Below are 14,960 nucleotides of genomic sequence, written 5' to 3' on the forward strand. Positions count from 1 at the left end.
TAATCCTTGGTATACAAAGAGGGCCATCCTTTTTCCAACATCAGTCTTGGGCTTTTCTATTCCTCTGAGCATGTCTTAGAGCCTTAGACTCGATTCTTCACTTACATGAACCCAAGGTAGCTAAGTCTCAGATTGGGCGGAGGGGGGGGGGAGGTTGTTTTGTTTTAATATAATTTTACTGTTATTTAAGGTATTGTACAGAGGAGTTACCATTTCATAAGTAATGAATACACTTCTTCTTTTTGGACTATGTCACTCCCTTTGCTTTCCCCTCAGTTTCCTCCTCTCATCCCTGCCCACAAGTTGCAACAGTTCATTTTCCACATAGTGTTTACTGAGTATCATACCTGCATTTTGGGTCAGGAGGGAGAGAAAAACCAACAAGCATGGAGTGATTTCAAGACCATGTGTAGCTTTGAAACCTCTTGTTGGTTTATTTATTTTAAGAAACAATGATCTTGATTATGCTTTGCAAGGGCTTATAAAACAGACTGTTTCTGAGAATAGCTCCAGGCATAGAAAAAATGTCTTGAAATGGGCAAGTCCATTCTTTTATACAACATTGTTTATCTGCTTAAAGAATCAACTGAGAGCCTGCCCTTGAGACTCTGGCCTATAATCCTACCTACTTGAGAGGCTGAGGTCTGAGGACCATCATTTGAAGCCTGGGCAGAAAAGTCTTTGAGACTCATCTCTAATCAACTGGCAAAAAAAAAAAGTGGAGGTGTGGCTCAAGTGGTAGAGTGCCAGTCTTGAGTGAAAAGGCTCAAAGACAGTACCCAGACCCTGATTTTTAGCCCCAGTACTGGCACAAAAAAGAAAGAAAAAGAGAGAAAGAGAGAGAGAGAAAAGAAAGGAAAAGAAAAGAATTGATTGTGAGACCATAGATGGAATGGGCTTATGTGTTTGAGTTACAGTTTTTGTACATCTTAATGTAAGTGGCTTTTTGACTTTGGAGTTTTACATTTGAAGTGTACTGTCATCTATTTCTTGATTGTGTGTGTGTGTGTGTCCCAGTCCTGGGTTTTATGTCAGGGCCTGTGCCCTGTCATTGAGTGTATTGCTCAAGGAAATAGTACTGTACCACTTCCAACCTTTTGGTGGTTAATTGGAGATAAGAGACTCACATGGGGCTGGGAAGGTGGCTCAGCGGTAGAGTGCTTGCCTCGCATGCATGAGGCCCTGGGTTCGATTCCTTAGGACCACATAAACAGAAAAGGCCAGAAGGCACCATGGCTCAAGTTGTAGAGCGCTATCCTTGAGCTGAAGAGCTCAGGAACAGTGCCCAGGCCTAGAATTCAAGCCCCACAATGGACAAAAAAGAGAGAGAGAGAGAGAGAGAGAAACTCACAAACTTCCCTGCCAGGGTTCGGTTTGAACTGTGATCCTCAGATCTCAGCTTCCTATATAGCTAGGATTACAGGAGTGAGGCACTGGAACTTGACTATTTCTTGAACATTTTCATTGTGTAGCTGCTCTAGACAACAAAATAAATTCAAGCCTGAATCTATATTTGTAATTTTTTTTTTTTTGTCAGTTGTGGGACTTGAACTCTGGGCCTGGGTTGCTGTCCCTCAGCTCTTCAGCTCAAGGCTAGTGCTCTACCACTTGAGCCACAGCGACACTTCTGGTTTTCTGAGTTGATGTCATGGTACGTGAGAGGAACATCAGCACAGAGAAGAGCTGTGTGTGAGAGAGGTCTGAGGTGAAAGTCATATTAAACAAGATTTTTCCTAAGAATCCGTGGTCTGGAGATAGCAACTGGAATATAAAGTCTAGGGTGTGTTTTACTTAAAAGCCTGGGATACTTGGTTGAGCTGCTTGCCTATGTGTGTTGGGAATGGGGTGAAAGGACAGCATTGTATAACTAGGTAGAAAGTAGCTCGGACCGTACACAGATGTTGACTGAGTCATTTTGGATGGTTGTACCTTTTTCTCTGGAGAGGATTCCTAGACCTATCCTTCAGCTTGTAAACTGAATCTGCTTTCCTTACAGCTGTCAGTTGACTAGCAACGAAATGGTCTGGGTGTTGGTTGCCATGGAAACAGCTAAAAGGCCCATTGCTATGGGAACCTACCCTGTTCTCCAGACCAGAGGTTTAGTTGCTAGAAAGAAATAGGTGTGGGAGGGGGAGAGGGGAGCGGGAAGAGCCCAGGAGCTGGTCTGCTTAGGTGCTTGAGGGTACCAAGAGAGAGTGAGCGATGTGGGAGAGTGGGCTGGCCAGCTCCACAGGTATCCTCTTCTGCTTTCTGCATGCACCTGCGCTCATTGCCCACGGTGGCCACTGAGCCCAGATATTTGTTGTTCCAGATGGGCAATAAGAGCATGAGATTCTGGAGCAGACTTGGCATGTCAGTGCTGCTGCCCTCCTCTGCAGAACCTCTGATAGGTAAATTCTTGGCTGTCTCTGGCAGGCTCTTCTCTACAAATCATGTGTCCCAGATAAGCAGCCAGGAGGTGAAAGGATCAGGTTGGCTCTGACTGCCAGCAGGTCAGGACAATAAGGAAGTTGGCAGACACAAGGATGGCTCCTGGCCTTCAACACAGCAGAGATGCTGGATGTACCACACCAGATAGCAGCAAAAGAGCAGACCAGCAGCAGCAACAGTCTCTCAGCATTAGAGAAATGCATTCCTGGGCTGGGAAGGTGGCTCAGTGGTAGAGTGCTTGTCTTGCATGCCTGAGGCCCTGGGTTTGATTCCTCAGCACCACATAAGCAGAAAAAGCCAGAAGTGGTACTGTGGCTCAAGTGGTAGAGCGCTAGCCTTGAGCTGAAGAGCTGAGGGACAGCACCCAGGCCCAGAGTTCAAGCCCCACGACTGACCAGAAAAAAAAAAAAAAAAACAAGAGAAATGCATTCCTCTGCTCTCAGCACTTACCCACCATCGTGCCTCTGCTTCAGAAAGGGGCAGGGAGGGTGGGAGAGCAGGTGGATCAAAATATGAAAAGCAAGAATTGGTAGAAATTCTCAATGTTCGTGCACAATACTTGTAAGATTCTTTTTGTGTGTTTTACCAACAAGGGAAATAACTCTTAAATCAGTGGTTAGTAGTGAGATGATCCTTTACTGAAACAAAGGAAAAACATCCAGGTGGCTTTACCATCAACCACTATTAATGGTAATGTATAAATTGAAGAGATTACAACAGGTCATCTCCATCTCTGGGACTAACAGCTTTGATGCCCTGGGACACTGACAGGAAGTTACAGTACCACACACAGGTGGGCATAGCTCCCCATACCTGTGAGAGGGAAGAAAATCCTGCAGTCCAGAGGGGCTTATGAGAAGGCTTACAGCCAAGAGCTTTGATTGAGACCATCTCCAACATAATGGATGTTAGGCTCACAAAGCTTTTATCTGATCCTTCAAAAGTCAGATGTACGTGCTGCTGATTTTCTCTCCTGTGATCTGTCCTTTGTCTGGGGGTTGTTAGTTTCAGCTCCCCCCAAGGTGCTGGATCCTGACATTGAGAGAAACAAAAGCCACCGGAGTTTGGACTACTCCACAGAACAACTGAACACAGATTTCCCTAGCATCTATAAGGGAAGGTTTTGCTTTGGGAAACAGCAGTTATTTATAGGTTCGATTTAATTTTAGTTGAGTTTCTATCTCACCACCAACTTTTTCCAGCTGATTGACTTTGGATAAGTTGCTTAATCTCAAGGTCTCAATTTGCTCAGCTGTAAAATAGGATGATAAGAACCCCATGGGAGAGGGGAAGGGGAGGGCCTAATGACAACATGAAATAATACCTGAGAAAGGTATTTAGCATTATCATCATCATCCTTAATAAGAAAGGAAGGTGGCAGCCATGGAAACTGCTCAGTGACCTAGAATCATAGGCATTTGTCATGCATTTATCTTCCAGATTTAATTCCAGGCACTCTTCAAGACGGATGGCCTCCCTGATGCCTCTCTGCTTTGCCTTTATTAAGTCAATGTCTAATCCTCTCTATGACACTTAGCTACATTCCTTTTTATGTACAATGTTTGTGTGCCAGCTTACCTTGTGACTAGGCTGTAAACAGCTAGAGAATAGATTGTCCTTTTATCTCCAAGTAAATGCCTAGATCTTCAGTACTTGGAAAATATTTAATCTTTTTTTTTTTTTTTTTGAGGCAGGGTCTCACAATGAAGTCTAGGCAGGTCTTGGATTTTCAGTCCTCCCTCGTTCAGTCTTCTGAGTGCTAGGATTATAGGCATGTGCCACCACACTTAGCTTCAGTGAATTTCTTTGATAAGAAAAACTTGCCTTTTTCTTTTGAGTTTTGGATCTAAGCATCTAACTCTTCTAACACTTGGTTATCAAATGCCAGGGGTGAGAGTTGCAGTTGGCTTGGGCACCATGGTGCCCTGTTCCAAGTGGGAAGCTGTAGAGTGGGACCTGGGCTCCCATTTTGTGGAAGCCAGCAGTCAGTGGCATCTAGGACTCATTAGCAACACGAGCAGGCTCCCTGGCCCTAGGCTCCCTTTCCCTTCCTGGCTGCTGCAAGTTGAGCGGGTTATATGAACTCTCGCCTTCTGCTACACTGAATGTCTATTGCCCCTGGCCAACCCCATTGGCTTCCCAGAATTTTCCAATGCTTGGCTTAGCAAGAACAAAGCCCAAAGAGCTATGGAGCATCTCCTCGTAGAACAGTGGGAGACAGCAGAAATAGCATGTAGGCCTTGTGACCTTGAGTGATTCATTTAACCTCTTCTAAAGGCCTCTTACAAGTATGTATGGATGAAAGGAAAGGACAAGTGTGTGCACCTGTAGAGGATTCAGTGTAATAGTTAAGGTTTTCTTTTTTGGGGGGGGGGGGATCCAGTCATGGGGCCTGAACTCTGGGCCTGGGCACTGTCCCTCAGCTCAAGGCTCAAGGCTAGCGCTCTACCACTTGAGCCACAGCGCCACTTACGGGTTTTTTTCTTTTTGCTTATGTGGTGCTGCAGAATCGAACCCAGGGCCTCATGCATGCAAGGCAAGTGCTCTACCACTGAGCCACCTTCCCAGCCCCCTTCGGATTTTCTTACTTTGGTCCTGTTGACTGGATGAGCTAGCAGGCACACCCACAGAAATGCAAAAAAAAAAAAAAAAAAAAAAAAAGGCACATGAAAAGCATGCTCCTGGATCTGGTCACCAAAAGAACAAGGTTAAGATTAACTCAATTTTCTTTGTTGCAAAAACAAACCTTTCACACAGCTGACAGTCTTGAAATGCGAGAATGCAAGTCTTGACAGTATACAGGCCATAGACAACTGTACCCTTCTGTGGTAAATTGTGTACTCATATGATTGTGTCTTTCCCAATAACTTGTAAGAATTTTTTTTTTTTTTTGCCGAGGGGCGAGTGGTGGTATTGGGGTTTTATCTCAGGGCCTTCTTTTTGCCAAACCCTGATTTTAAACCACTTGAGTCATGCCTCCAGTACTATATTCTCAAGGATTCTACAAACTTCAGTTTTGAAATCAAATAATATTAGAAATGCATAGCTGAGCTGGGCACCAGTGGCTCATTCCTGTAATACTAGCTACTCGGGAGACTGAGATCTAAAGATCGTGGTTTGAACCAGCCCAAGAAGGAAAAATCCATGATACTCTTTTTTTTTTTTTTTTTTTTTTTTTGTCATGGGGCTTGAACTCTGGGCCTGGGCGCTGTCCTTCAACTCTTCAGCTCAAGGCCAGCGCTCTACCACTTGAGCCACAGCGCCACTTCCAGTTTTCTGGTGGTTTATTGGAGATAAGAGTTTCATGGCTTTTCCTGCCCCGGCAGGCTTTGAACCATCCTCAGATCTCAGCCTCCTGAGTAGCTAAGATTAGAGGAGCCTGAAATAAGAAAGCCAGAAGAGCTGTGGCTCATGTGTAAAATGCCAGTCTTGAGTGAAAAAACTAAGGTATAGCACCTAGGCCCTGAGTCAAGCCCCAATATAAGAAAGAAAGAGGAAAGGAAAGAAAGAAAGGGAGGGAGGGAATGAAGGAAGGAAGGAAGAAAAAGAAAGAAAGGAAGAAAGAAAGAAAGAAAGAAAGAAAAAGAAAGAAAGAAAGAAAGAAAGAAAGAAAGAAAAATAGGGGCTGGGAAGGTAGCTCAGTGGTAGAGCGCTTGCCTTGCATGCATGAGGCCCTGGGTTCGATTCCTCAGCACCACATAAGCAAAAAGAATAAAAGCCGAAGTGGCGCAGTGGCTCAAGTGGTAGAGCGCTAGCCTTGAGCTGAAGAGCTGAGGGAAAGCGCCCAGGCCCAGAGTTCAGGCCCCACGACCGGACCCCCCCCAAAAAAAAAGGAAAGAGAAAGGAGAGAGAGAAAGGAAAGGAGAGAAAGAAGAAAGAGGAAGGAAATGAAAGAAGGAAGGAAGGGAAGGAAGGAAATTTATGGCTGAGGATGTAGCTCAGTAATAGAGCATTTACCTAGCATGTACAAGGCCCTGGGGTTCGATCTCCAATATCACACACATACCCACACAGCAGGGCATAGTAACACATGCCTATAATCCCAGTACTTGGAAGGCCTCTGAGACAGAACTTTGACGTGAGGCCAGCCTGAGCTATATAGTCAGACCCTGAAACAATCAAAATATATATGGAGAATAAGTACTTTAGAAAGGTTTTAGAGTTTGTCACTGCCCTGGCTAAGACCTAGCACAATGTTCTGTGTGCTCCATAGTTGTGTGTGCATTGTTGAATTGAGTCCATGGCAGACTCTTTAAATTGTGAATTCGATCTTATTACCAAAATCCCTCTGCCTAGCTACCTCCAGAGACACTTGGGGCCCTTTTCTGTCTCTCTGGGAAAGATCTAGAAAAGAGGCTCCATGGGTGTTATGTACAAACTATTCTTAGACAGAACCCTGGGGAAGTAACATAACTGAGATAAAAACAGAAGATGAAACTTCCTGGGTTGCCTATAAGGAAATGATTGCTCATTTTCTCTAAGGTTTCTATTGTTATCTGTGTTTACCTAGATCCCAAGGGCAACCACAAGCCCCTTGAAGGTATGACTGTGTCTGCTTTAACACTTAGGCATCCTGAAACAAGACTGGCTTACTGTCCTTTCTAGGGGTCTGAGGAGATAAAATCCCAGGCCAGGTGGCTCACGCCTGGAATCCTATCTAGTCAGGAGGCTGAGATTTAAGGATCAAGATTTGAAGCCACCCAGAGCAGTCAAGTCTATGAGACTCTTATCTCCAATTAATCATCAAAAAGCCAGAAGTAGAGCTGTGGCTCTAGTGGTAGAGGGCTAGCACAAAAACTCAAGGACAGTCCCCAGGTCCTGAGTTCAAGCCCCAGGAATGACCATCCAAAGTGCAAAGCCATAGGAAGCAGGCCAAGAAAGCAGAAAGCCGAAAGAGTGAGTACCTGAGGAGGATGGTGGGGCCTCTCTCCTCTCCTCCTCTTCCTGACAAACTCTGGAGCTGAGCCCCCGGGAGCATCGTGGTGAACACAGTGTGATCACAGGGGCTGGCTCCCAGCAGGGGCTGCAAAGGAGACAATGTTCTCAGACTTAATCACTGCTGCTTTTAACTCCCCCAAATTCATCTCTAATGGTCCCCAGCTGGTACCACTCAGAACCTCCACCCCCAAGCCCTCAGCTCTGTGCTCTGCCTACCTGAGCTGATCCGTGCCAGCTCTCGGCAGTTCTGCATCTCCCATCTACGCCTTGCTGCTTCTTTCCTGATATGCCATGTTCCTATTCATTCAGTTCTTAGAACAGAGGAATGAGGTTGAACCTGCAGCCTGGATATGTGTCTAGACTTGATCCAGTCAACCATCCCAGCAGGTCTTAAATGAACCAAGGGTCCTAGAGGGCAAACACTTGTAAAATGGCAGCAAGTGATAATGCAATTTGGAAGCCAGGCTGCACCCATGTCAGGAAAGGGCTGGAAATAAGCCAAATAGGACAGTGGACAAATGAGAATTATCTGTAGTGAAAACAGAAAGCAGAAAATCAAGGCAGAAAGACTTCTTGCCTAAGAAGTTAGAGATAAGGACAAGAACTGCTGGGCAGCCCTATTTTTTTTTCTTTGATGGTACTGGGGTTTGAACTCAGGGCTTCACATTTGCTAGGCATTAAGTAGTTTGTGGGAGCCATGCCTCCAGCCCTTTTATACTTTAGCTATTTTCAGATAGGTTTGATTCTTTCTGCTGGCCTCAGACCAAGATCGTCTTATCTACACCTCCTGTGTGATAGGAATTATAAGTCTAAGCCACCAAGATTGACTTTTCTTCACTTTTTCTCTCCTAGCTGATCTCAAACCAGGGGTGTAGCGTGGGTAGTTAGTTACAGCCAGTCAGCATCCTGGGCCAATCTTATAACGAAAGGGAAGTCAATGGGTATGATCCCACTGAGAAGAGAATCCTTAAGGAGCTTACCAGAACCTATAGGCAGTTACCTCACAGATGCACTCACATGCTACCTGTTAGTCTTCCAAATAGTCCAGTGAAGGGAGGACAAGGGAAAGGTTTACTGGAGGGGAAGAGATAGGTAATGGATTATGCAAAGGGCATCTACAAAGGAGAGAATTGCATATAATGGGAAGGGAATGGTTAGCAGGCAGGAGAAAGCACAGAGTTGATTTCTACAGAGGGGCCATGTCAGGGCCAGTGGCTGGGGCAGTGAGCAGTGAGCGTGCTTAGGCAGGTCCCCAGTGAGTAAACCGGACACAGTGTAGGTTGCATAGTTATACAGCAGCCGGTTTCTAACCGGGGAGGATACTGACCCTGGACACAATGTGTGGGATGAGCTAGAGCTGGAGGTTGAAGTGCCAAGTCCAAATAGGAACTTACCACTTATTGAGCTTAGTAAGAAGCCTGGAGCAGAGCACAGGCTGGGCAAAGAAGGGGAATGGGAGGAGAGGACTGCAGGAAGGAAGGAGAAAGATCTATAGGTAACTGGGTGCAGATGACTCACACCTATAATCCTAGCTACTCAGGAGGCTGAGATCTGAGGATCACAGTTCGAAGCCAGCCCAGACAGGAAAGTCTATGAGACTTATCTCCAATTACCCACCCCCCAAAAAAGCTGGAAGTGGAGATGTGGATCAAGTGGCAGAGCACTAGCTTTGAGCACAAAAAGCTCAGGCCCTGAAGTTCAAGCCCCAGGACCAGCACTAAATAAATAAATTTTAAAAAGAAATACCTTCACATATGTACTCTAACTTGATCAGAATACCTCAGCGAAGAGATGAGAAAAGAAATGAGGAAACAATGGATAAAGTAATTGATCCAAGTTTCCAACACAACCCATTCCTGGGCCAGGCCTCCCTTTCCATATGAGCCTTCCTCACTCGATCCCTGATCAGCATCCAGCTTCCCAGATCATTGGCCACAGCATCCCAGCTTCGGACCTCAGACAAAGGCCTGGCTGTACCCTAGGGGTCCTACCAGTGGACAGGGGAGGAATGTATCCTGACTCTACTTCTCTCCTAGTACTTCCCTCTGAATAACTTCAAGTGTCCTTGTTGGCTCTGCACCTACACAAGTGCTCCCCTAAGACTGGCTGGAGGTTGTGGTCATTCATCCCTAGTGAGCCCCAGTAACCCTACTTCTACTGCCCAGTGAGGGTGTCTCTTTGACCCCTCTTTTCACCCACGGGTACTTTGTATCCCTTTATTGGAGAAAGGGTTGGCTAGAAGGGAGCTTGTGGTGTTTCTTTATTCAGAGAAGGAATTTTCATATCAGTCCTGATGCAAAACAGTGGATTGGCTGTTCTTAACACCTGCTGCAAGATGCACTTTAATTTGGCCAAGTCTGGGTGTGCTGGAGAAACCGCACTTCCCTGGGGAACAACCCCTCACCTGGAGCTAGAAAGGAACTGGATTTCTGGCACACAGCTGTCTTGGACTGCCTCTGCTCAGCCTTCCTTTAGGTCCAGCATTTTCAGGACCTTTATGCTGGAGAGGACAGGGTGGAAGATGCTCAAGCTTCTCTGCTCAAACTCTTTCTCATTACTGAGAAAAGGGTGAGATAACTATATTACACAGACCCACCTCGACATCCCAAGGGCAATAATTAGAAGTGTTCTGCCTGTAGACCATATGGCTCCAGGATTTCTCCTCCCTTCTTGGACATGCATGAAAGGGCTTCTAAGGGGAACACAACAAGGGTATGATGTAGAAGTTTGGGGAGGGGTAATTTTATTTTTTTTCCTTATCTTTGGGGTTCTTTTCAGTATGCATGTTATTTTATATACAAATGAAGAGGTTGGTGCTTTTCTCCTGAGACTATCCTCTTTTGGCCTCACTGTGTATGGGTAACTTGCATCCTGTTTACTTTGTCATATCTCATTGCATTTTAAATCTAACATCCGCATGTCAGGAGAACGTGTATCATTTGTCTCTCTGATCTTAGCTTACCTCCCTCAACATGATTTGTTCTAGTTCCATCCATTTCCCTGCAAGTGCCATTATTTTATCCTTTTCTAATGGCTGTGCAAAATTCCATTGTATATAGGTATGACAATTTTTGGATCCATTCATCTTTGTGGGGCATCTGGATTGTTTCCATATCTTGGCTATTGTGAACAGTGCAGTAATGAACATGGAAGTGCAGGTGTTCTTGTTGTATCCTGATTCCTGTTGTTCAGGATAGACGCCTAGGAGTAGAATGGCTGGGTCATAGGATACATTTATATTTAATTTTCTGAGGAAACTCCAGATTGCTTTCCAGAATGATTGTATTAGTTTTCATTCCCACCAGTAGTATGGTAGGTTTCCTTTCTCCACACCCCCCATTCCCGTCCCCTCCCTTCCCCCCCCCCCCCCCAGCAATTGTCATTGTCTGAATTTAGGATATGGGCCATTCTAATTGTGTTAAGGTGGTATCTCATTTACATTTCCTTTATGACCAGGCATGATGAACATTTCCTCATGTGTTTCTTTGCCACTTTAACCTCTTCTTCTGAGAAGTCTCTCTTTAGATCCCTTGCCCACTTAGTGATTGGTTTGTCAGATTTGGGAGGAATTAGTTTCTTGAGCTCCCTGTATATGATGGATATTAGGCCTTTGTCTGATATATTGCTGGTAAATATCTTTTCCCAATTTGTTGGCTGTCTTTCTAGCTTGGTAACTATGTCTTTAGCTGTGCAGAAACTTTTTATTTTTAGGTAGTCCAATTTGTCAAGTCTCTCTCCAATTTGTTGTGACCCTGGGACTTTTTCAGGAAGTTATGTGTCTAGTGTCTCTCCTATTCTGTCTTGCAGGTGGTTTTTGTTTGTTTGTTTTTCTTTTTTTTTCTTTTTTTCAGTCATGGAACCTGAACTCAGTGCCTGGGAGCTTTCCCTGAGAGCTCTTTTGCTCAAGGCTAGTGCTCTACCACTTTGAGCCATGCTCCATTTCTGGTTTTCTGGTGGTTAATTGGGGATAAGAGTCTCACAGCCTTTCCTGCTTGGACTGACTTTGAACCTCAGTCCTCAGATTGAAGTCTCCTGAATAGCTAGGATTACAGGTGTGAGCCACCAGTGCCTGGCTAATGTACAGGTTTTTTCACTATTCCTAACTCCTGTAGAAGTAAATTCTAGAGTTGTCTCTGGAGCCAACCATGTGTTCCAAACATTTCTGGTATGTTTCAAAGCAGTCTTTTATGATTGATTAGCCCAGACATTGTCGCACTATGGAGCCATAGGACAGAAGGCTTTTCAGGAAGCTCACTATCCAGGAGTGATAGAAATGACTCCGTCTTGAAGGAAAGAGGAGGAGAGCCCTTCCAATCCAATACTTTCCTTCCTTCCAACTCACACCCAGTAGCAACTCTTGTTTGTGGATAAAAGGTAACAGTGAAAGTAGTGATGGTAGACATAGTCTGAAAATCGTGTTTCCAGGGTTCTCCTTCAAATGAAGAAACTGAAGCTGCGAGGGAAATCGCTTGCCCAAGATCATGCAGCGTTTCCTTCAAGATCCATGTCTCCGTCTATGGACCCGATGGCCCTGATCTCATCCTCCGGGCCTCTGTTCCATTCATGTATAGATGCATGCATCCTTGCATCCATCTGTCCATCTAACCAGCATCCTGGAAGCTCAGTACCTGCCACTGCACTGACTATGGGTGCAACAATGAATAAGACCTGGTCCCTGCTTCTTGCAGTCAATGCCATCTTCTCAGCAAATCCAGTAACTGCAAGATTTTCCCACCCCAGCACAAGTCCCCACCCTGACTGTCACTCAGGCTCCCAACAGCCAGAGCTAAAGATAGAATTGAGGGCAGCATTTTAAGTCAGCAGCAGCAGACCTGGCTGGCCACGTGGGGAGGGGGAGCTAAGCAGCCCTGGCTGGTGTCGCTGAGAGACCTCCTCTGGTTCCATCAGGCTGCATTTGTCTGATAACGGACCAGTCCCAGGAGACTAGCAATCTGGGCTGCTGCTTTACGGCCTATGGATAGAGACCTGGATGAGGCTAGTGGAGCCTCCGTCTAACACTTTGCTCCAGACTCCAGCCTTCCCTGGTTGTCAGAGCTACTCTCCTGGCTTTCCCTCTCTCTCCCACTGCTATTGATGTGGATCTTTGTTATTCCCAAGCCAGTGAAGGACCCACTTCTACAGTTCTGTTGTGCCCTCAAGCTGATCTTCACAGCTTAGCTTAGGGCTAGCTGAAAATATGAGGCCCAGGGTCAAAGGGATCAGGGTTTTTTGTTTTTGTTTTTGTTTTTGTCTGTTGTGGAGCTTGAACTCTGGGCCTGGGCTCTGTCCCTCAGCTCTTCAGCTCAAGGTAGTGCTCTACCACTTGAGCCACAGCACCACTTCCAGCTTTTTCTACTTATGTGGCGCTGAGGAATCGAACCCAGGGCCTCATGCATTTGAGGCAAGCAAGCACTCTACCTCTGAGCCACCTTCCCAGCCCAGCCTTTTTTAAAAAAATCAGTTATGGGGCTTGAACTCAAGGCCTGGGCACTGTCTCTGAGCTCTTTTGCTCAAGGCTAGCACTCAACTACTTTAAGCCACAGCACCACTTCCAGTTTTGGAGTGGTTAATTGGAGATAAGAGTCTCACAGGGACTTTTCTGCCCAGGCTGGCTTTGAACTATGATCCTCAGATCTCAGCATCCTGAGTTAGGATTACAGGCATTGGCTTGGATCAGGCCTTCTTCTGGAAGGTTTATACCATTGGGAATCTGCTGGCTGACAGAATGGCTGTTGTAAACAGGACTTTATGGAACATGTGGTCACCATCAGACCCAACCCACTTGGATTCTCCTATATCTAGACTTCCTGCTCCCAGGGAGTAGGCCAGCTGTATGGTAGGGAGTGAATGGTATGGCCAATGCACTTCTGGCCACCACTCTCCATCTCTAGGCATGGAAGATGAGGGGCTGGGGGAAGAAAAGTAGAAGAAAAAGGATGAGTCATCTCAAGCTCCTCATTCTTGCCCTACAGAAGGCAGAGGAGGAATAAAAAATCTCTTCCTTGGGCATGTGGGCCTGACTCAAATCCAAATTCCATGGATCTAAAGAAGATAGGCTAGGATGTGAGGGCGATCTGGCTGCGACATCTGTCACCCCATTGACCGCCAGGGTTGATTCGGCTGATCTGGCTGGCTAGGCGGGTGTCCCCTTCCTCCCTCACTGCTCCATGTGCATCCCTCCCAAAGCTGCGTGCTCGGTCAAAGAGGACGACCATCCCCGATAGAGGAGGACTGGTCTCCGGTCAAGGGTATACGAGTAGCTGCGCTCCCCTCCTAGAACCTCCAAACAAGCTCTCAAGAAGATAGGCTAGAGGTTTCCAGAGGAACAAGTTGCCCCAAGATTGAGCCCGAATCATGAGATTTGTCCAGCCCTTCCTGGGAAGGGTCACCTCAGCCCTTCACCAGCACCACAGTAGCATCAGATGAGGTGACAGAAAAGATGCCAGCTGGGCGCTGGTGGCTCATGCCTATAATCCTAGCTACTTAGGAGACTGAGATCTGAGGACCCTGGTTCAAAGCCAGCTCAGGCAGGAAAGTCCGTGAGACTCTTATCTCCAATAAACCACTCAGAAAACTGGAAGTGGCGCTGTGGCTCAAGTGGTAGAGTGCTGGCCTTGAGCTGAAGAGCTGAGGGACAGTACCTAGGCCCAGAGTTCAAGCCCCACGACTGACAAAAAAAAAAAAAAAAAGATGCCACCTGTTACCCTGCAGAAGGCCAGCATCTCCCTGTCAGTCCTGCTTTCTAGTCAGTTTGCACTGAGGAGTGTGTCAAGGGAGGCCGGTCTTCCCGAGGTTCACCCTTGTTCTCCAACAGTGGCAAAACAAGGACTATAACACTCCAAGAACCTGCTTTCCAGGTACAGAAATAGTATGGAAAGGGGGGTGCGGGGGCTGGGGCTGCCACATGCTGCTTTTCCCTGGGCCTTGTGGGTAAGAATAATAATGAAGCTATTAATAACTTCTTACCTCTGTATAAGTCTTAAAGACCTTTCTCAAGATGTTTTCACTGCCTGCACACCCAAGAGCTCAATTGATTTTTTTTTCTAAGACAACCCAGGGAATCAGTGTCACCCTTACCCCCATTTTGTAGATGAGGAAACTGAGGCACAGGGAGGGAATTGTTAGGTATAAATCATATCATGCTGCGAATTAGTGGCTAAGTAGAATGGAGACTTGATTTCCTGAATCATCTCTCTGGTTGTCTTATTGGGAAGTGGTTCCACAAAGCCAGGGCTCTCTGCTTGGCTATTTGGGGATTACTGCTGAGGACAATGGAAGAACAAAGTCCTCTAAAGTGCCGCATTTGTTCCCTAGGCCAATTAGTCAAGAGCCATTTGTCCAGTACTGCCCATGATCCATGCCGTGTGCCAGGGCCCAGAGACAGGCATTAACAGAACATAGTTTTCAGGGTTTTGGGGGGGTGTTTGTTTGTTTGTTTTAAGAGGCAGATCTCGTTCTGTTCCCAGGCTGACCTCAAACTCCTGGGCCCCAGTGACCCTTCTGTCTCACCTGCTTTGTAGATGGAAATGCAGATGCAAACACCATACTAGCCTAAACATCATTGTTACCTTCATGGAACCTGCGGTTTGGTG

Source organism: Dipodomys merriami, unplaced genomic scaffold, assembly GCF_024711535.1.
Source record: "Dipodomys merriami isolate MVZ:Mamm:240054 unplaced genomic scaffold, mDipMer1.0.p SCAF_1, whole genome shotgun sequence".
Classification (NCBI taxonomy): domain Eukaryota; kingdom Metazoa; phylum Chordata; class Mammalia; order Rodentia; family Heteromyidae; genus Dipodomys; species Dipodomys merriami.